This window comes from Myotis myotis, unplaced genomic scaffold (genome assembly GCF_014108235.1).
Source record: "Myotis myotis isolate mMyoMyo1 unplaced genomic scaffold, mMyoMyo1.p scaffold_m19_p_5, whole genome shotgun sequence".
NCBI lineage: Eukaryota > Metazoa > Chordata > Mammalia > Chiroptera > Vespertilionidae > Myotis > Myotis myotis.
In genome coordinates, this window is record NW_023416357.1 from 50,337,978 (window position 1) to 50,362,359 (window position 24,382).

Consider the following 24,382-nt stretch of genomic DNA (forward strand, 5'->3'; position numbering starts at 1 on the left):
CCAAAAAAATCCCATCGGGGGAGGAGAGTCGAGAGTAAATATCCAGTGAGTAGTAAAGAGGCTTGTACTTTTCAGCAATATACAATTTACGAGAACAGGATTGTTGTATGTTTTGTCTACACTATCCCTGTCATATATTAGGCACTAAAAAAATCTGTGGAATTAATGAATAGATTTGTTTCATACAACCACCAGTCTCTACCTCAAGCTCAAACTTTGCAGACTCTGTGAGACAGCTCTTGATGGACCAGAGGCAGCAGAGTGCAAGAGCAAAGTACTTGAGGGTGGCCTCCCAATCAGGCCCCAGTAGCCAGAGTACAGCTGGGCCCCCTCCTCTATTGGAGCAGAGTGGACCCCTCTAATCACAAGCACACACCAAGCATTCAGAGTTTTCTCCCAGAAACATGTCCCTTGAACGTCTAAAGATGTTTTATTTTCCCTGCTGCCTTCTTTTCCCAATCTTTTCAATTTCTCTTTAGAAACAATAATCAGCTTGGTCCTTCTCCTCACTTACCTCACCCAGAAGATTTAAAAAATAGAAAAATTTCTTAAAATAATGAGTAATTCAACACTGAAACATTCTCTGGTAATTCAGTATGACCAACAGTCCTCTGATCATATGTTGCATCCTACCAACCCAACTGTAAAATTCCCAGTTCACCAGAGAAGCTTGTGATGGACTAGAAAAAGCAAACTGTCAAAGCATTGTGGATCTACCTCTATTCCAGAAAGAAAAATGAAAGAGATGAGGGCAAAATAGGAAAAGACAAGTAACGTACATTGATGGTGCAGCTATAATAATAGTAAGTCAAAACTGTTGATTATTTTGCAGTTAAGATAATTCCATGGTACACATAATTAAATTGAGACTAATATTCCTAAGTGGATTGTTTAATATCATGCAATTTATACATTTTATAGCATGGAACCAGACTGAAGTCCTTTGAAGTCCAAAAATGTCATGTTCTTGTCAATACATCATACTACCTTTTAACAGATTAACGTAAATTCTGAAATACTATATCTTCTGTGGATCCACTGAAAGGAACAGTTGTTTAAAACCGTGGTATTGTTGCCTAATAATTTATCACCTGATAGATGTTACAGTAATTTAATAAGAATAATATGCTAAAGTTCATGAATAGCTACTTTTTCTATGGCTTAGAGCTGATACACCTGTCACAGTCACTCACTCACTTGTATTTTAACACATTTTTGGGGGGTGAATACAAAAATGGCTATCACTTTCAGGCCAGCATTTGCATAGAACTTTGCCTCCATCAATGAGAGTAGGATAGCAATTTTTCATGTGTTATGTGAGAACTTCTGGGTCAAAATAAGGAATCTGTAAACTTCTTTCTTTCTTTTCTTTCTTTGTTTCTTTCCTTGTTTCTTTCTTTCTTCCTTTCTTTCTTTCTTTCTTTTCTCTCTCTCTCTCTCTCTCTCTCTCTCTCTCTCTCTCTCTCTCTCTCTCTACTGACCACAAGCAGCACAAGCTACAGTGCAAATTTATAAATACATACCATTACATAAATTTAATATGTGGGACCAAAGATAATTATCTTTGTATACAAATGCCAGCATATTGCCTTCAGTTAGGTCTATAAGTATGACTAAAGGAGTGTGGAAAACTGGGACACAGTTCAAAGCGCAGAGATCACCTAACATCAGTTAGAACAAATGCTATTTCTCTAAGATCCTCTAGGTCTACATCAGGTCATTTTAATTGATTGCTCATTATACCAGTGTTTTGTGCACACATTCAATACTAGTTACTGATCTTGTATTTATTCATTGCATTTTTGTCTTTTCTCCAACTGTAAATACTCCCTGAGGGCAGGAAATATTTTAATCATTTTTATACATCCATAAAATCCAGGTGCTCATAAAATGTCTACTTAATAAAAATGGGTGATTGGGGTTAGAAAGTAGAACCTGTGTTTAAAAAAAACAAACAGTGGGAATTCCTTAACCTGAGGAGTGACCACAATAAGAGTATTTAATGAACGATAGTAAGGCAGATCAGATAGTGAAAAAAAAAAAAAACTATCTAGAATGTGCTAGTTCATGTGAGGCTTCATAAGGCTCTGGCTTTTACTCTGAATCTCATGGAAAACAGCTGGAAGATTTTGTACAGAGGATTCAAATGGCTGTTATGTTGTGAATACTTTGTACGGGGACAAAGGGAGGGAGAGGGAGAGGGAGAGGGAGAGGGAGAGGGAGAGGGAGAGGGAGAGGGAGAGGGAGAGGGAGAGGGAGAGGGAGAGGGAGAGGGAGAGGGAGAGGGAGAGGGAGAGGGAGAGGGAGAGGGAGAGGGAGAGGGAGAGGGAGAGGGAGAGGGAGAGAGAGAGAGAGAGAGAGAGAGAGAGAATGAGAGAGAGAGAGAGAGAGCTCTCGCTTAGGAGGTTATAGCAATAATCCAGGCAAGAAATTATGTTGACTGTGATAAGATTGTTACTCATGAAGGATGTAAGAGGTGGTCAAATTCTAGATTTAACAATATATATAAAGTATAGTCAATAGGTCTCCATATAAGTTGGTTTCTATATGTGTAAGGGGGCAAAAAAAGCAAAGATGAATGCAAAGTTTTTGTCTAAAAGAGTAAGAAGGATGGAGTTTAAGCCTTTAGCCTGCATTATATTGCTGAGGGAGGGAGTACAAAGAAGCAAAGAGTTATAATGTAGGAGATCAAGCACTCTGATATTTAGAAGTGGCCAGAGATGTAGAAACAGAACCAAGGAAGAATGCTGTTGTTAAAATCATGTGAAGAAATTATTTTAAGAAGGAAGAAGGAGGCTTCAGTGATTCATTTTTTTAAAAAGTGTCTCACAAACGATGATGATCAGGGATCAACAATTTAGCAACATGGTAAACACTGATAAACTTGAGAGATACATGTAGTAGAGAAATTAGTTTAAAAGCCTGTTGTTATGAGAATAAAAGAGAACAGAGGAGAGGACCTAGACATAGTGGGTATCAACAACTGTCTTGAAAGGTTATGCTTTAAAAGAAAGCAGAGAAATGGAGAAGAAACTAGAGAGGGACATGAAATTACAAAATGATTTTTTTAATAGACTTTTTAAAAAATAAATCCTCACCCGAGGATATGTTTTTATTGATTTTAGAGAAAAGGGTGAGGGGAGAAACATTGATGTAAGAGAAACATCACTTGGTTGTCTCCCACATGCACCCTGACCTGGGATTGAACAACAGCCTAGGTATGTGCCCTGACAGGGGCTTGAACCCTCGATTTTTTTGGCGTATGAAAAGTTCTCCAACCAACCAAGGCACCCAGCCAGGACAGACCTCATTTTTTAAAAACAGTTTTAGACTCAGAGCAAAATTAAGCAGAAGGTACAGAGATTTCTCATTTACTTCCAACCACCACATATACATATGCTCCCTCATTATCAACATTTCCCACCAGAGGGGTATATTGTCACAAATGATGGACCTACACTGACACATTATTATCACCTAATGTCCACAGTTTATATTAGGGTTCACTCTTGGTGTTGTGCATTCTATGAATTTGTACAAATGTATAACGATGTGTATCCATCATATAGAGTAGTTTCACTGCCTAGAGAACCCTCTACACTCTGCCTATTTATCTCTCTCTCTCTCCCTTATCCTCTGGCAAGCAATGGTTTTTTGCTGTCTCCACTGTTTTGTCATTTCCAGAAGGTAAAATAGTTGAAATCATACACTATATTACCTTTTCAGAATGGCTTCTTTCACCTAGTAATATACTTTTTTTAAGTTTCCTCCAAGTCTTTTCATGACTTGATACCTCATTTATTTTTGGCACTGAATAATATTACATTGTTTGACTGCAGCACAGTTTATTTAGCCATTTACCTACTGAAGGGCATCTTGATTGCTTCCAAGTTTTGGCTACTGTGAATAAAGATACTATAAACATCCATGTGCAGGTTTTTGTGTGGACATAAGTTTTCGATTCCTTTGGGTAAATAGCAAGGAGTATGATTGCTCGATCATATGTTAAGAGTATATTTAGTTTTGTAAGAAACCACCAAGCTGTCTTCCAAAGTGGCTGTACCATTTTGCATTCCCACCAGCAATGAATGAGACTTCCTGTAGTTGCACATCCTCACCGGCTTTTGGTATTGTCAGTGCTTTGGATTTTGATCATTCTAATAGGTGTGTTGTGGGACCTAGTTGTTTTAATTTCCATTTCCCTGATAACATATGATATGGAGGATCTTTTCATATGTTTATTTGCCATTTGTATATCTTCTTTGGTGAAGTGACTGTCAAGACCTGTGGCCCATTTTTAAATGAGATAGTTTGTTTTCTTACTGTTGAGTTTTGAAAGTTCTTTGTATATTTTGGATAACAGTTTTTTATCAGATGTGTCCTTTGAAAATATTTTCTCCTACTCTGAGTTCTCATCTCATTCTGTTGAAACTGTCTTTCTCAGAAGAGAAGTTTTAAATTTTAATAAAGTCCAGATTATCAATTCTTTCTTTTATGCCCTGTGCCTTTAATATTGCATCTAAAATGTCATCATCAAACCCAAGATCATCTGGATTTTTTCCTGTGCTATCCTTTAGGAGTCTGATAGTTTTGTGCTTTACACTTATGTCTGTGATCTATTTTGAGTTAATTTTTGCAAAGGGTGTATGTCCACTCCCACACTCCTCACAAAGCCTCCCTCACTTTAGGCAGAAATAGACACCTAATACTCATATGACACTATAAAGTAACAAGCAGTTACTGAGTTCAATTTCTTTCAGCCCCAAAAATATTTCCTGTGGATCTTTTGACTCTTCTCAAGCCAACAGCCCAGTTTGCCTGAACAACACTTCAGTAGAGGAGTTATCCTGCAGCAATCAGGCAGCTGAAAAGGGCTGATGATTGTAACTGGAAGTTACCAAAAATGGTATTAAAATTATATAGAGCTATAAATATCAACAGTCTTATAAGTTTTTGAAATATCCTTTGAAACTATTTCATAGCTGGAATGGCTAAATTAGACAATCATCATAGGAAAATTAAGTCACCAAAAATAATATGATAATAAACTGTTAGAACACACAGCGGCTCTATATAAATGATGTTAAGCTAATGGGAGAAGTGTAAAAGTCTCAACTAGATCACCATTCAGTCTGGAATAAATAAAACTTTGACAGAACAAATTAAGGAGTGAGCGATTTAATACCATAATTAGTAGTGAGAGATGTAAAAATTAGTGATTATTGAAGAAACCATATGTTTAATGTATTAACTGTAGCTATTAAAACTATATTACATTATTTTGTCATATTATGTAATGAGTGATATTTTTTTCAGAGTATAAACTACTTCCTGGGAGGGAGATTAGGTTTTTGGGAAGCCTCATTATTTAGGCTACAGTTAACTTACATTAGTTTTATATTATAGTTTGCACACTGGGAGATCTGACTCACTTTTTTAAATATATATATGTAATAATAAAAATATATACTTAAAAATTATATATATATATATATATATATATATATGTTTATTGACTTTAAAGAGAGATAAATATCAATGAGAGAGAGAAACATTGATTGGTTTCCTCCTGTAGGCACCCCGACCTGGGATGGAACCCACAACCTGGATATGTGTCCTGACTGGGATTAGAACAGCCGACCTTTTGGTGCATGATAATACTCCATCAACTGAGCATCAGCCAGGGAAGATCTGATTCACTTTTTAAAATAGGTTTTTAAGTCCTGGCCAGTGTTTTGTAGTGGTTAGAGCATCGTTCCGCACACCGAAAAGTCGAGGGTTCAATTCTGGTCAAGGGCATGTATGTAGGTTGCAGGTTCAATCCCTGGTCCCAGTCAGGGCACATGCAGGATGCAACCAATCAATATGGCTCTAACATCAACGTTTCTCTTTCTTTGTCTCTTCCCCTCCCTTCTATTCTCTCTAAAAATCAGTGAAAAAAGTATCTTTGGGTGAGAATTTTTAAAAAATAGGTTTTTAAAAGAGCTTGATGAGGTGTCAAAAACTATATTTAGCCACTGATAATTCCAGCTGCTGAATAAATCTGGAGCTCTATGCCTATGAGGTCATGTGAGATATTTAGGAGATAGACTTGAAAAAGTTACAGTGTCCCTCACAGATATGGGAATCCTCTGCCAGTCAAGGCTTACACCCATTCAGAGATCCTCAGAATACTAGGTCAATTCTAGAACATTTCAAGGAATACCAGTATTTGCTGGATAAAGCAAGTCTATTCATGGCAATGGAAATCCTTGAAAAAAAAAAAAACTAAAAGGAAGGCCCACCTAAATTGCTCAGGGTTTTTATAACCTTTCATATCTTTTAAAAAATATATATTTTTATTGATTTCAGAGAGGAAGGGAGAAGGAGAGAAAGAGAGAAACATCAATGATGAGAGAGAATCATTGATCAGCTGCCTCCTGCACACCCCCTACTAGGGATTGAGCCTGCAACCTGGGCATGTGCCCTTGACCAGAATCAAACCTAGGACCCCTCAGTCTGCAGGCTGACGCTCTATATCCACTGAGCCAAACTGGTGATGGCATAACCTTTCATATCTTAATACAGGAATATTCTTATACATTCATTCATTAATTCCTCCCAAAAATATTAAATGCACACACTGTAGAATGCATTTAAAGGCCTTATATTTTATTAGGGGAGAGACTACAGACCCAAAAATGTATAAATACTTTATCAGTTGATAATTCAATTTTCATTCCTTTTCAGGTTTAACTGATTTGAAATAATGGATGAAGTCAGACTAAGCTTTGAACAAGGAAAATTTATCCTAAAATGCCACTAGACTTTTTTATGGGGATACATTAAAGATAAAGTTTATGGTACAAAACTGACAACTGTCGATGAATTAAAAACGCACAAATACTGAATGAAATGATTCTTGGTGTTTGTGATTACATTGCTTTGCGTTATCAGCAGTGCCTGGACCAGCACATTCTGGTCATTCTGGTTTGAAAACAGGCACTAACAAAAAAAATTATTCATTTCTGTAGATTCTTTGAAATTTTGAAAATTTTATGAAAATATATACATTCATAAATAAAACTAACTCAAAGCTGGGTAAAGTACTATAATAAATTCACACGGAGCAGCAAAATGTTATTGAGACCAAAATCTCCTTCATAAAGCCAGGGAAGCACTTTCTGAGGAGGTAATCTTAGCAACAATGTGGGTTGATAAACATGGTGGGAAAGAATGTTCCAGGCAGAGCATGGTCAGAAGAATTTCCTGTAGCAGAGTAAAATTTGGCACATTTGGGAAACAGAAGTCCATCATAGGGGAAATATATTGGGTAGGGGAGTATCTCTCTCTCTCTCTCTCTCTCTCTCTCTCTCTCTCTCTCTCTCTCTCTTTCTCTCTCTCTCTTACTGTAATTGTCCTGAAATACACAGCAAGAAACTGAAGTATTCAGAATCATAGCCTCATTGAGGCTAATTTGTATACCATACAATTCACCTATTATAAATGTCAGCTCAATGATTTTTAATAAATATATCCAATTGTGCAACCATTACAACCTACCAGTTTAAAACTTTTCATCACCTCACAAAGTTGCCTCATGTCCTTAGCAGTTAATCTTCACACCTATCTCCAGCCCCACCCAACTAGTGATCTGCATTTTTTTCACATTTTCTTTTTTTAGAAATTTCATATAAGTTCAATTATACTACATTTTGTAATATACATTGTAAATATCCAACATAATCATGTAATCTTTGTGTTAGACTTCTTAGCATAATGTGTGTGAGGTTCCTCTTTGTTTCATGTATCAATAATAGTTTGTTACTTTCAATTTCTGAATTGTATTTAATAGTGTGGATATAGCACATTTTCTTTATTCATTTACCAGTTGATAGACATTTGGGTTGTTTGTAATTTAGGGCTATTATGCATAATGCTGCTAAAACACTGATGGACAAGTGTTTATATGAACACAGGTTTTGTAGATACCTAGGAGTAAAATTGGTTGGTCACATGGTGACTCTATGATTAATTTTTTAAGAAGGTGCCACATTGTTTGAGCCATATATTTTTTATTTTTTGCTCATAGACCAGCTTTTTAGGATAATAACAATTATGAGAGAGCCTAGTGGAATACTTGATGGGATTTCTACCATACTAATGCCTTTCCAATCTGACACTATAACATCACAATGAACCTGGATATGAAAATAGCAGCTATTGCCATTTACAGAAGGGAAAGTTCAAAAGAGTGAGAACAAGGTGGCCAACATATGAAAGGTTCATGTGGACATTATCTAATTAATCACATTTAATGAATATCACAGCTTATCACATGATTACAGGGACTGTCATAGAAAAAATATTCTAATTATTGGACCAAGGTGTATACAAGTCTGTCCAGGTTGGAAATGTACTTCACACTAGCTAGAAATATGTATCCACCATGAGGTCAAAAATATAGATTATCTGGTCTACTAATAAGAATTTTTTCCATAATATTAAGTTAGTTCTTTCTGCCTATCGTCTTCATCTGAAAAAGGGACTTTGCCATGGTATCGTCTGACCTTGGAAATTTAAAAGTTAAATGGCAAAACTGGCGAAGACAATGTGCAGTGAGTCTATATGAGGCAGAGACATGCACAACGCAGAAACAAAAAGAAACTAAAAATATCGGATGTTGTTATAAAGGAAAGCAGAGCCAACAGCAATTTGTCTATGCTTCTTTCCCATCTGTGTGGCTCCTTCACTAAAACAGACAATGTAGTCAAACCTGACTTGCTTTTAAAAAGTTGTGGCTTAACTAGGAGCTACACTGGAATGTCTAGATAAAGACATCTTTACATAAATACTGTATATGTATCTATGTTTCACACATACGCTTTCTACATGTATTTTTGTACATACACCCCGAGTCCCCACTTTCAGGTAATATATTAGCCCATGAGAAACATCTAAAGGGAAGCCTTTCAGGGTAGGGAGGAATGTTCTTTCTCCTGAACTTGACTCTCTCACTAGATTAGCTACAGAGCAAGAGTCATTTCCCTGCTCTTGGATCAGTAAAGAAAATCATTATCTCCTGTATAGTCAAGACTCCATGAAATAAATTGAGTCCTTCTTTAAATATCCCTGGTCAGACAGTAGGCATATGTACTGTGGCCCTTGCCCTTCAGATTGGGGACTAAGAGGCTAAGTGATTTGTTCAACATTATGAAGTGCTTCACATGAGGAGTCAAACATGACATCAGATAGCCTTTTCTTCGGACAAGTGCTCCTACCAGCTGACCACTCTAGCTATAAACATTTGCCCTGGCTGTATTTTCCTGCTCCTGGATGATGTCTGCCTGTCAATAAGATGACAGAAGCACTAAGCCAAAATATCCTTATGTGGGCATAGCTGCCTCTTCATGGCAGAGCCAATTTGGATCCCATCCATTAGCAGGGATGTCCCAGAAGCCGCCAATTTTAGTTCAGCCTCTTTAAAACTCTGTATTGTAAATAAACAGTAGGATTTTCCACGGAAAGGAGAATAATGAGATAAAGAATGCAGAAGCGAGTGTGTAGGTGAGGCTACTACCTACTTCACCAGAAGAATTAGAAATTAAAAGAATGACCTGGAAACCTCCAGGGACTCTGCTGCTAATGGTCCAGATCTTTTAGTTTTTTCAAGTCCATAAACGGCATGAAGTTCTTCCCTCATTTTCTCCCCTATGCTTTTAAATTTTCATTTTATTGCTTGGGTTTTTTTCCCCTTTTTTCTTAGTCTCTCTTGATATTTGAAATAATAGGTCAAAATTGGACATGTCTAGTAGGTGGTTGCTGGTTCATTGGTAAGGATTAGTTGCTGTAATTGCCTGGCTTGAAGAGCATTCATATGATTCATGGATTTCACAAACAAATCTCTAAATGTTCTTTAAAAATCATAATTGATTACATTTGACAGAATTTAGGGCAGGTCCAGACATATCCTGTACATGGCACTCTGCCTTCTAGAATCAGCACAACTTTGATATGCATGTCTCACATGTCATATTATTCTGGCAGTGTGATGGGGTCAAAAGAGCAAGGAGTTTAGAGTCAGATGGCCAAGCTAAAATTTAAAGCCTACATTACCTACTACTTTGCTGAGGGTCCTAAGGCAATAGCCTTGAGTTTGGGTTCCTCTTATTATAATGGGAATTATAATAATTACTTCACAGGGTTGGTGTAAAAACAAAATGACTGCCGGTACCCAATACAATAGCTATTATAGTTGTTGTTTGTTGTATTATTATTAATAAGTTATTAGTTTGCTGTGGATCAAAATGAATGTGAAATTGCTGATAACCAGCTCACAGTATGGATATGATAAAAAAGCATTTGAATTTGATGGCAGTATGGTACCTGTCGTCAATAATGCCCCCTTTTCTTAAAATGTAATTCATTGAGCACTATCAGTTATAATGTAAAAATATAAGTAACCCAATACTATCCTTTAATTGAAAAAATATAAAATGATCAAAAATCCACAATGAATTCAAGATCATTTTTAAATATATATGTATCTTATTGATCACTGCAGAATTCACATGCATTTAGAAAAAATTACATAATAATTTTCTTGTTAGAGATATTTATTCAGATTACCACAAAAATACTCGGTACACACATGGATTGGTGGGTCCCATCCAATAACTCCATCTCTCCTCAGGTTCCTTGGCACACAGGCTGGGAATCACCAATGTTGGTTAAGGTCAAAACAGACAGGGGAACCTGACGCCTACTAGCTCTGCTTGCTAAGTGGAAATGCTAACCTGCTCTTTCCCAGGATTTTAGAAAAGCATTTGAGAATATTTCACAAGATAAATGGAAATGGGATAAACATAAGGCCTTAAGGAAAATATACTTCTGGTGCATTTATTAAGCATTTGGATCTGATGCATGACACCTGCTTAAAACTCAAAGAATTATCACAGGCTTTGCCGAGGGAGAAAAGACAAGAATTATGACTGCACACAGGCTCATACTTTAGCAAGTCAGTGTTTTTAAATCAATGAAAAACAATCCAGTGATTGTGTTTGCTTCAAAGAGAAAGCAATGCAAGATGACATACAGTATTTCAAGCTGTTCAAATTACTGATTGCAGAGTGGCAAGATATATATCCATTAAAACCAAATAGTTGTTTCAAAGTATGTTGGCCAACAGAGATAAATAGTGTCTCTCTGAAGCAAAAAGAAATCTTTTTCCTCAGCATGCTGGACCTTATAATGCTTTCAACCCCAAGTACTTCTTGCTTATTTGAGGAATTTTCATTTTGCACCTTTATTCAAAATTTCTCAAGTTAGCCCACCAAATTCATTTTCTACCTCAACAAAGAAGCATTTGCAGTAGGTATCAAATAATGCATATTTCCATAATAGGCTCTCTGATGGTCTCATTCATATTGATAAATTGATCATATCAAATGAGTTAAACATGAATGAGTAAAATGTTTGAATGCCAAGGCTACCCTCACAGGAGTATTACATCATCAATACTACTGCCTGGCTAGAAATTAATGGGCCATGTCTAAGAGCATTATTATCTATATATATAAAAGCCCAGCGACCAAAATAGCAGAACAACCAGAACGACTGGTGGTTAGTGCACACTGTGGCACTAACCAGTCTGATTGGGGCCCTAATCAACCCCTCCCCCAACCCCCAATCAGCTGCCAACCACCCAAGCCCCCCAACCATCCGTGCCCCCCCATGCCAGCCCCACCCCCAATTGGCCCCCATTGGGGCAGGCTGGCTGGACCCTACCCATGCACAAATTTGTGCACTGGGCCTCTAGTTTGAGAGAAAGAGATACGTGCAAGTTATCTTTCTTTCTTGATTCTTCTCTCATCAGCATTTTCATTAATAAACTTTTTATAAAAAAGATTACTTGCATCCTCCTGATCAATGAAAATGATCTCTCCTTTGTCTGCTTAGAAAGTCCATGGTTGCTTATGTGAGACCACACAATATTGACCAATCAACAGCCTATACTAGCCGTGGGCAAACTACGGCCCGCGGGCTGGATCTGGCCTGTTTAAAATGAATAAAACTAAAAAAAAAAAAAAGACCGTACCCTTTTATGTAATGATGTTTACTTTGAATTTATATTAGTTCACACAAACACTCCATCCATGCTTTTGTTCCGGCCCTCCGGTCCAGTTTAAGAACCCATTGTGGCCCTCGAGTCAAAAAGTTTGCCCACCCCTGGCCTATACCAATTCTAGGTATTCCAAACTTACATAGATTTCTTCTATACAAAGGTTTTGTTCAAATGGTGATTTAAAAATGACCTTAGTACTATCACAAGCTCCATTCCTCCCAACTGCTTACAGTTACTTCTCATAAGGCATAGCTTTAAAAAAAAAAGAGAAATATGGAAAAAATTACTCTTTTTAATCCCTCCTATGATACTCCTCTCAAAAAGTTGACCATGATAATAAGAAGTCCAAAATCCAGACTTCCATTTTCATTAGGACCCTGGAAAAATGTAAGAGATACTCATGAATTATGTTTGATGAAGACACCAAAAAGAGAAGAGTAGTATTTGTTGAAGGCCAGAATGTAGTACATTTTTTATTAAAGGTTAAAAGTATATGAATAAAGGGATAATTGCTGGTTCAGAATATTTATAAAGAAAACTACATAGGATAATGAAAGATGTAAAAATTACCAGTCTTCAGGCTGGACAATGTTATAAATATCTATAGGTCTTAGTAGGCAAATTGATCATTAGGAGGCAACATATTATTACGCTTAAAACAACAATCTGGTATATTTTTAAAAATCTAAACATTTTAGATTTTGAATTGGTCAGGAAATATAAATATGGGTTTTAATTTACAAACTGCAATTTGTGATGAGATCCTGGAGTCATTTCATAAAATAATAACCAAAAGTATTAAAATTTAGACAATAGAAAAATATATATTTCATATTCTAGTCTCAAATTTAATAATAATTCTGAGGTACATAAGTGTTCTCTATGGATTGTCTATTTTTTCATTTTCACAATCTATGTTAATATTGCTCTTCATTTATGCTCAAGGAAATAGACCTAGAACATACCTAAACTAGGAATTACATACAGATATGTCTAACATCAAAGTCTATGATGCTAACTACTACATAACACATTACACTGTGCTATGTGAAACCTTAGTTTTACCTCTAGACCTGCATCTCCTTAAATGTTCTCCATAATAATAAAAAAAAACCATCACCCTTGAATTAGTCAAGCCTTAAGCCTAACTATTACTTATGACCCACATTTTTACTCACACTTCACAGTTAAACCATCAGCAAGCCCTGCCAAGATCCCTTTTAAATTTTTCTCTGTGTTTCCACCTTCACCATCCTATCCTGATTCATCATTTTCTCTCACCTGGAAAAACCAATCTCCTAACTAGTCTTCCTGCTTCTATCCTACTATAACACACAACAGAGTTGTTAATATTTTAAATTGTCAGATTCAGCTCAAAATTCTTTCTATTGTGCTTAGTATAAAAATCTTACCAGCATATCAAAATCCTACATGACCTCGTCCTTCCTTCTCTCCCCAACCTCATTCTCTAGACTCCTTCTTTTCAAGGAGAGCCAGACATAACATGCTAAGTTCATCCCCATCTGTATAGACCTTGCATTTGCTCTTACCTCTCCCTGGACCTACTCTCCCTCTTTGCCAAGGATGGCCCTGCCCTAAATTCAGATATCAGTTTAGATGTCACCTCTTCCAGGAAATGCATTTCCTGACTCCAAAATTTAAAGTAGCTTGTCATTCTCTATTCACCTTTCCCTGCTCTATTCTAATTCTCTGCTCAACATTGCTCATACCTGGTATTTCCTTATTTTTGTTGGTTTATTTATTGCTACCCTGAAAAGAATAAAAGTTCTATAAGATATTGTCTAATTCATGCTGGATTCCCAGTGTCCCAGACTAGATGCTCAGTGAATAACTATTGAATGAATCATGAATGAAGAGAGCTACTGCAGTCATTTACATCTCAGTGTGAATAAGTTTAAGATAGGAATGAAAAAAAAGAAAAAAAAAACATGAAGCTATTAAATGATTGAAAGTGAGGAAAAGGGGAACTAGGGCATCAAGATACATCTGATGAATTCAAAGATTGTCCCCTTACTAGAAGCTTTGCCTAACAAGTGAGGTCTGGTGCAGACTTAATGTTTCTTAGTAACAGAATTCAAGTACTGACAAAAGATGGCCATCTGTTCTTCTGATGCTAAAGACAGACAAAGGGAAAAAGAACAAAATGTGCAGTACAGACACTTTGGATTATTATTGTCATCATCACTTTTATCATTGCTATTTTCATGATCATTATATAAATAACAAAATCCACAAATATTTATTGGTAACTTCTATTTAAAGATATTGTGCTAGAAAAGATGACAAAACTCAAGCTCTGCTCCAAAATAATAAAATAATTTCTCAAGCTAATAAAATAATTTCTGTATGCAGCCAGGTAAATATAATAAACAATAGAGAAAGTAGAAATCAATGTAGGAAAAATGAAATATGGGAAGAGTTCAGAGAAGGGACATTATTTGTGAGCTACGTAAATGAGAGAAAATCAGAGGTGCTCGTGCAGAGGGAGCATTTGTGCTGAGCCTTGAATGATTGAAATATGGAGACAATGAGAAGGGGTTTCTGGGCAGATTAGAATAGCAATACAAATGCAGGAAGGTAGAAAGTATTTGGACATGTTCTATAACAGTGAAGTATTCTGTTTGCTAAAGCATCAAGTACCCAGGAAAAGACAATTTGGAGATGAACAGAAAAGGTAAATTGGGGGTTGCATGGTAGATATCCCCAAAACCTTGCTAAGTTTGAACTTGATTCCAAAGTCCATGAGAAGCCAATAAAGGGCTTTGAAAATGGAAGTACTGGGGCAAGACTGACTTTAAAGTGATTATTAAGAGTTCTCAAAATGTAGTCTCTGTACCCATAACATCATCATCATCTTGGTATCTTTAAAGCACAAATTCTGGGACCTATTTCCAGACCAACTGAATTGGAACTTCTGGTGAGCAGCCTAACATTGTGTGTTTTAACAAGTCTTCCTGGTGACTCAGATGCAAATTCAAATCTGAGAACCACTGCTGGTAAGGTATAGAGTAGATTAGAAGGGAAGAGATCAGGAGGTCTGGGGTCCACCATGAACCAGCTGAATCAGCTAGCAGATCAGTGAGGAGGCTACTGAAATCCCATGTGAGAGGAAGTGAAGGCCTGAACTAAAGCAGCAGAAATTGAGAAAAGGGGGTTGATATTACAAAAATAAAGTCAACATCCTTGACATTTGTTAGTCTTTGACATTATTAATTTTTAAAATGATTTATCAAAAAGATAACCCTTAGTTCAATCTATACATATTATAAGTCTGAAAGTGGACTAATGGAATTTCCCCCTCTACTTAAAAAAAAATTCCATTAAAGGAGAAGGGAGAGATGATTCTGCTGCAAGACCGTTAAGATTAACACAGTAAGTTTTGTATGAATCTGAAAATCTGTTATCAATAACTCCAAAGCCAACAGACCTCTCTTGCTAAATTCCAACTCTATTTAGTTTCACACTGTGATTTTTTAATGGTCTTATTTGTGCATTATTTTAACTTTTCATTATATATTGTGCCATTTAGTATTCTCCATGATTATGTTTTCACTGAACAGATGCACTACGGTTTCACTGCACCAAACTCTATGATCCATAATTAGATGTCAATATGTTTTCTTTATGAACTAAATGCATTTTTAGTTACTTGGACATTAATTAAAATCACATGCTAGATTGTTACATCCTTTCAACACATTTTTGAGGAAATATTTTTGGTTTACTTGAATGCTTAAAAACATTCAGTTTTATACTATATAACTCTTTTTTCCATAAGTACAGATACTGTAGTTAATATATAAATATTAATTGCAGAGTTACATCACAGAGCCATTAATGAGACATAACCATTCAGATGCAAAAGCAATGACATTTGATGAATTAGGAGAAAAAAAATTTTTTCATTGTTGTTTTTTAAATATATCATGATCTGCATTTACTTTCATGATAATTCTAGGAAAAATTAATGAAAGAACATTTCAGAATAATGGCAAATAATGACCAATATTGCACTATTATGGAATAGAAGCAAATTTAAAATTCTACAAAAATTCACATACAGATAAAAAGATCCAGGATATAAGGTGATATGGAAATCACAGTCATTAGTGATGTTATATTGTACTATTGTGAACATTCTGAACTTTTTGTGCATTTGAATGATCCTCTCATCTCATGAAAAAAACTAAAAACAGGCTTTCCAAAGAACGAAGAGCACATTTCTAGCCTCTAACAAAAATGTTGGAAAATCAAACTCCAGAGAGTTACTCCCCTTATTCCAGGCATTCCCATGTGTTTTTGTAAGTTTAGTTTGGAACTGGCCAGAGGTAAGAGTAGAAAGGGAGTATTTATAAAATTTAGCAAGTCTCTTCATTCTATCTCTGTTACACTACTATCTCCCCATTTACAGCTACATGCAGTTTATAAAAAACTCAGCAGGTAAAACAATTCCTCTCAATGCAATTGGTATAATAGAAACTACATTAGACAAGAATTATAAGGGGATTCTGCCTCAAATATAGGGGGACATACAGGAAAAAGCTGTGACTTATTTAGAATTTGCTATCCAAAATAGTTCCTCCCCTTGGGTTTCTATTGAATTTTTCCAAGGAATACCACATATGGCAAACTGATGTTTACTTGGCCTGTGAAGCATCCTGAACTACATATATTCATATAAAATGGGCAAGGGAACAGCACTGGGGTCCAATACCTCAGCATTTTAACACTAAGGTGACATTTTGAGAATATGTTTTAGGAAGGGCTAGCTACAAGAATTGGACCTACTAAACACATAGCCAAAATTTATCAATCATATTTACAAGCATGATTACAAAATATTTCTGCCTTGAAGGTTCCAGGAGGGAGCAGCAGGAAGTTCTTGTCTGCTGAGAACAGATTGTTGTTCAAAATTTATCTTATTTGAAGGGGAGGTTCCATGTTTACACTTAAAGCAGAGCCTATCCACATTAGAAATGCAGAATCTCCTGCCACACCTCGGACCTACAAAATCAGAATCTACAGTGTGACAAGGTCCTCCTGGTGGTGATGTGAATAACACAATAACATTTACAAAGTACTATTCTAAAGCTATCAGTTACAATAGATGCTCATAAATCATAATCTCCACTCTATCCAAACACCTTGGCTATTTGGGATGAGGGGTAATTTAATGCAAAAGAATATTTGGTACGTGTGCTTAAAAATAGTCATTGTATATCTGAAATCAAATTTAACCTGAGGTCCTGTATGTAATCTGGCAACCCTATCTGGTATCTTGTATTTCACCTGGTGACCCTATATGCGATACACATACTGACCCTCCCTCCCCTTTTGCACAGTGAGGCTCCTGCCAGCCTCCCTGCGAACAGCCTTCTCCACAGCAGCAGCGCTCTCTGGCCTCTGTGCTACAGTCAGGAATCACTCTCCTACTTGGTGTGCCTGTGCTGAGACCCTGTGATAAGGAAATTAATAAAACCAATGATAATTTTTCTTTCTCCTCCAAATTTTACATTCATATTTGCTGGTCAAAAAGTAGAGTCAGATTTCCATTTCTGGCAATATGGCACCCTCCACCCCCTTGAAGAATTTATAAAAATGTTAATATCTTCTTAAATGCTTTGCTTAATTCACAAGAAAATAACAAATATTCAGACTAAAATCTAAGTGAAGGTGCAAAATAGTGTTAAAGGAATTGCTGAAACTAGGTTTCTCCTGAAGGATTTACAAACAAAGTAAACTTAAAGTTTCTTTTTCCTGATTTTAGGAACTCAACTGACAAAAGACAAAAATCAGGGCTTACTCTGGGTAGGAAGTGGAGTCTATGTGAAAATTCCTAAATAGCTGTAACCCCAAAGGTCCAACCTTCATAGCAGAAGTGAAATTAAAGGTATTCCCCTGAGATTTCATAAGCAAAAGACAGTTTACACATGGGTTTTTAGCTAAAATTCACACTCGTAGATATTCTATTAATCTCATCAAAATTAAATTTATAGCAGTCCCAAATTATGTAATATAAACAGATGCCACACAGTGGCAAATAGAAATTCTCTCTTGCGAATTGAATGGAAGGCAGTTTAACAAGCCCGCAAGATACAAAATAGCATGCAAAATTAAATTTTACTTTTTATACCTCAACCACAAATTTAGAATGTACAATGTTTTTAAGTGTTATTTAATGTTTTATAAACATATATAAAGTCTGAGGAATATAACAAAAAATCTATAAAATTGCATAGAGAACATTATAAAATTTATTAAAATTTAAAGAAAACAAATAAATGGAGATGTTCTTAAATTGAAAGATTTGATATCATAAATCTCCCCAGATTTATCAATAAAATTTTAAACAATCCCTAAATAAAATTTTTTAAGCAAAACTAGATAAGCTGATTAGAAATGGATGAGTAAAGGGCTAAGAATTGCTAAGATTCTCCTGAGTAATAAGTTGAAATGTATCTCTTATTAGATATCAACAGTTACTTTTAAATTATTGAAATTAAGACATTGTGGTACTGCCACAAAGACTGAAAAATAGTCTAGTCAAACAAAATACACCAGAAGAAGACCCACACATTCATGGAAACTTGATTTGTGACAAAGTTGACATTTCAGATCAATGGAAAAAATATGGACTTCACAATAAGTGGTGCTGGGGCAATTTTCCATATGGAAAAAATAGATAGAACTGCATTTTTACCCCATACCTCACAAAAGTCAATCCAGTGGTCATAGAGTCCTGAATATAAAAAAACAAAACTATAAAACTTTTATAAGATACTATAGTAGACTGTTTTATAAACTCACTAATAAAAAAAACTTTTTCAGCCGAAACCGGTTTGGCTCAGTGGATAGAGCGTCGGCCTACGGACTGAGGGGTCCCAGGTTCGATTCCGGTCAAGGGCATGTACCTGGGTTGCGGGCACGTCCCCGGTGGGGGATGTGCAGGAGGCGGCTGGTCGATGTTTCTCTCTCATCGATGTTTCTGATTCTCTATCTCTCTCTCTTCCTCTCTGTAAAAAATCAATAAAATATATTTAAAAAAAAAAAAACTTTTTCAAACTTACATAAAAAGTGCATCCTATGCAAGGTAGAATTGAAAATTGGGAACCACACTCATATTAAGCAGTTCTACTAAATAAAAGACACCATCCAGAGAAAAAGAGAAAATGTTTTTAACATATGTAACAAAGGAATAGGATCTAGAATTTCCAAAGAAGTTCTGCTAATAAATAAGAAAAACAGAAGAGAAAATGTGCAAATAATTGAACAGACACTTCACAAAAGAGGAATTCCATACAGGTAATAAAAAAATATAAAAGTGATCCATTCTATTATTTTTTCAAAAAAATGTAAATTAAAACTACAGTAAGATAGCATCCTGTACCTACTAGATGTGCAAAAATTTAAGTCTGACAACACCAAGTGCTGACAAGCATTTGATGAAAACAATTATTTACACATTCATACATGTATATACTACCGGTCAATGTGTAAATCAGTAAACTACTTTGGGAAACAGTTTGATATCATCTAGCAAATTTGAAGGGACACATTGATTTTGACTAAGAAATTCCATTTCTAGTTTTAAACCCTAAAGAAACACATATATTCACACTAAGTGAACACTCATAATAGCACTATTTATATTAGCAAATGTCCACTGAAAATATAATAGATTAAGATTAATTAAATTAAATAAGATTAATTAATTAAATATAATAGATTAAGAAATCAGGGTGTCATCATATAATGGAAAGTCAATTAATTACATTTACCTGCATCAATGTCTAAACCTCTGAAACTTAATACTGAGTTAAAAAGTAAGGCACTGAATATCTACAGTATTATTCCAGTTATGAAAAGTTAAAGACAACATGCAAAAGTAAGCACTATATGATTTAGTATTAGAAACATAAGGTTAAAAATATAAAGAAAGGCAAGAAAATGATGAACACAAATTCAGAGTAGTGATTTTTCTCTGAGTTACATGAGATTGGAATGGATTCAGAAATTTTAATATTTTATTTTGCAATTTTTTGATCTTTACACAAGCATTACTTGAATAATTATTATTTTTGCATTACCAATACTTTATAAATATGGATTTGAATCTACTCAGTATTTTATAAAACAATTAAAAGTACTAATATAAAACAAAATCGTTTCATTAACCCTCACATACTCAATACAATTGACTTTGAAGGTAATCTATCTCAAAATCAATACAGAATTTGAATTGGAGAAGATTCAATTTTGCTTAATCTGTACCATGTCAAACATTGAAAACAATTTACACAAAATCTCTAGTGTCAGTCTCTACTTGGAACTGTCCCAAATTCTACTTCTTTACTTACTCTTAGTAAATGATAAACTAGGGCCCAAAGACTGTATGAAAAAGTCCACACAATGATTAAATGTTTATCAGCACATATGTTAACTCAACCAACATCTATTGAGTACCTATTATATGCAAGGCAATGTGTCTAGTGCTATGTAATTCACAAAAATACAGAAGATACGCAGATCTCCTCCTCTCACTTGGAATTCTAAATAATCTCCTTGTGTTTCTCTGTCTTTCTAGCGTCTTTCTGTCACTCTGTGTCTCTCTTTCTCTCAACACATCCACTCCAATCATCTTCCGTGTGGCTCCCAGACCTGTATTTCTACTGTACAGAGTCTAACACAATATCCAATTTATGATAAAATTTTCAAATAAATTTCTCTGATCATTCTTTTTCTTGTAAGTCTCTAATAGTCCCCACCACATTCAGAGCCCACGGATTTAAATGCCTGCCGAGTCCAGGCAGGTCATTTATGAGTGAAGCCAGACAAGGAGAAGAAAAGAAGATGGAGAGCAGAAGCCCTGTGTGAAAAATGCAGCAGCAAATTCGTTCCAGCCAAGTATTGCCTCATAGGAACAGAGACTCAGTGTTGTATTTTCTTGAGAAAAGCATGAAATCAGATTTTTTTTTAACTGAAATCACCTTTTTTTATTCATTTTTTAAACCGTAAAAGGACCCACTGACTTACAAATTAGAGTACAAACTCCTTGACATAGCATGCAGGATTCTTCAAACTCTGTTTCCAAACTAACATCCTCTTGTCTCTTCCCACACTCTATGTTTTGCCCTCATCCTTCCTGTACACGCCACCTTCTTTGACAGTTCTGAGATGGGTTCACATTTAGATTGTGGGCCAATCTCTAGTCCAAGTCTACTCACCCTGAAGGACTGCACTCAAAGTCACCTCCACTTGGGAGTCTTCCTTAACACCTCTAGGACAAACTCAGAGATGGTTAACTATATCTGTCTCCTTTTCTTTGTTCATATACATACATGCTGTCCCCGACTTTCATATTTTCAGCTTCAGAACAGCCAACACTTTCATGCATTATACATCGACATTCCAAAGTGCCTTTTGTATGCCAAATCCAGACTTTCATACATCAGCAGATCAACGAACATTTTGCACTAATGTGTGGTGGCACCGCCTGACAGCCAAGAGTTCTGTTTGGGCAGCCATGCCATCTTTGTCTGTAAAAGCAGGCTTCATGCAATTATTTGAATATTTTTTGCTCTTTGCCCTTATTATTTTGCCAAAATGAATAGAAAATGAACATTGAAAATGCTGATAATAGTGATAAAAATCATAGGTCTCAAAAGCTTAATACAGTTGAAACAAAGATGAAATCATTAGGCATTCCCATTATGGCACATCTTAACCCCAATCAGACTTGCATTAGGTTTAAGCCCAAATATGAAGAACAAATATAAAATTAAGGACCTTGTACAAAATGCTGAAAATAAATTATTGAAGATTGTGTGTAAATGGCAAGATATAATTAGATATTATATCACATATTTTATATCCCAAGGAAAAAAGAAAACTGTATACCATGTGTCTATATTTTCTACTTTAACATTATGACTCTATTATGTGCTTAAGGAATGTATTATGTGTGAATCCATGCACTTCAATGGTTCTTTCATTGGGAATCAGAACTTTCTGTTATATCCTTAACCTTTGATCCACTTGCTCCCTCCTTTACTCACTCAATCACAAACCATCCAGGCCTAGTACAGAATCTATTCGTGTTCATCCACCACTTGATAGCTACTGATTCCTTCTGCCACTAACAAAGATGGAATTGAAAGTAAAGATGCCTATACCTTGTGGATCAAAGGAAGCAGAAGGCCTCAAGCATTGGGGAGTGGGAGAAAGGGATCTCTTTTACCTGCCAGCAACTTCTGACTATATGTCAGATTATATATATATATATATATATATATATATATATATATATATATATATATATCACTCTATCCTCATAAAAACTTGTCAACAGCCATAGAGAAGATGAGGAAAAAGAACTCAGAGAGTTTAAGTAACTTACTCAAGGTCATAAAATACACAAGGAGCCAAACTACAATTTAAAACCAACTCTGTCTTAATCCAAAGTGTAGCCTTCAGTGTGTTCCTTATTATAAATACTGGTCAAGGCTATTATCAAATGATCAAATAATGTGTATTCTTACAGTCCATTCTTTAAATTTTTCCCTCTGTCTATGGCAATTTAATCTTCTTTTTCATAAATTTTTAATGCAGCCATTTCTCATATGGTTGTTTTGAATAGCTGCTACAAAGAAACACCTTACTCCTCAGTGGTTCTCAACCTTCTGGCCCTTTAAATACAGTTCCTCATGTTGTGACCCAACCATAAAATTATTTTCGTTGCTACTTCATAACTGTAATGTTGCTACTATTGTGAATTGAAATGTAAATATCTGATACGCAGGATGGTCTTAGGCGACCCCTGTGAAAGGGTCGTTCGACCACCAAAGGGGTCGCGACCCACAGGTTGAGAGCCGCTGCTCCTCATCCAATGGGTGTTGACTTCTTCAATGTTAAATATTTCACAAAGCTTATGTACAGCCAAAGTTTTCTGAAATGAACTCCTTTTGTTCTTCTCCAGAGTGAACTTTCTCTGTGTGCATCTTCTCAAATCTTCCATTCAAAGATATTTTGCAATTTCATGACATACGTGAAAGTGATGAATAGTTGTATGCAGTAAGATGAAAATCAAACCTAAATTTCCTGCTCATAGTACTATGCCATGTGAAGCCATGGGATCACTGCAATTTCAAATACGTTTTTACTTTATAACTGTGTGCCCAAATATATTAATGAATAATTGAGGACTATTTCTGTGAATGTTTTGCTCCCTTGCCTCACTACCCTTTTCCTCCTTAAGGCGCTGAAGTTAGTGCCTATGAATCTAATATATCTGTGGGTCTCCAAGGTTTCCAATTCTACTGAACCAAGACCAATTAGTTTGTTTTCTTTGGCATCTCTATAAAATTTAAGAATTGTGTGGTCCCTGCTCTATTTCTGTCTTATGTCCTGGTTCTTATGAAATGGACAACTACTAGAGGTTACAAAGACTCTGCTCTCTGGCTGCAATCACCTGCATTTTATCTACTTCTACCAGCTGGATGCCATGGCAAACATTATTGGTGGCCCCTTCAGATATATAGGGATCTCTTTTTCCTGCTCCTGCTAACAGCTTATATCTTCAACCTCCTTAGACAGTTCAGTGTGAATGAATCAAAATTATGCCTATTTTTCGTCAGATCGGCAAAAAATATTAGATATTTTTGATGTGCCACAGAATCTTAGTAATTAGTTTATGTGTGCCATCAGATGAAAAAGGTTGAAAATAGCTGATGTAGAAGAAACAGACAGAAGGTCAGTGAGGCTGCAAAGCTGTGTGAGGAAGATACATTCTACCAGATATACAGCCAGAGAGGAAGGTGCAAGGGGGAGAGTGGGGGCGTGTCAGGAAGGATCATTAAGCATCTGAAGATTCCGCTACATATAGTTGCATGAGCTGCATAATTGGTGAGGCTCCTGCAAAATGAAGAAGTGGAGTCCCTCTTTAAGCAAAATGGGAGGAAAATGCAGTTTAAAGCCTAAAACACAACCCATTTAGCTTTCCTCCTCAGTATCTCTTTCCATCTGCCATGCATGCCAAGTTTTATTTGCTATTTGATGTTTCACTTCTCTGGCACAGGGATATTTACTGGACAAGCACACAGGAACACCTAGTGCCATGCCTATATCAAAGCATGGCAGGGTGGAAGCAGCCACCCCTCACCTTCCCACACTTCCGACCCCCGACCCCTTCAGAGACAGAGCTAATGTAAATTTTCCAACTCAGAGAAACTGGTAGAATTTCATTTTCAATGGAAAAACTAG

The 24,382-nt window shown here is 35.9% G+C and overlaps 1 long non-coding RNA gene across 5 annotated transcripts in view; it reads right to left on the minus strand.

Annotated features, from left to right (window-relative positions):
* The window catches only part of LOC118655663, a 116,263-nt gene that overhangs the window by 7,000 nt on the left and 84,881 nt on the right, over positions 1–24,382 (minus strand). The window lies entirely within an intron of this gene.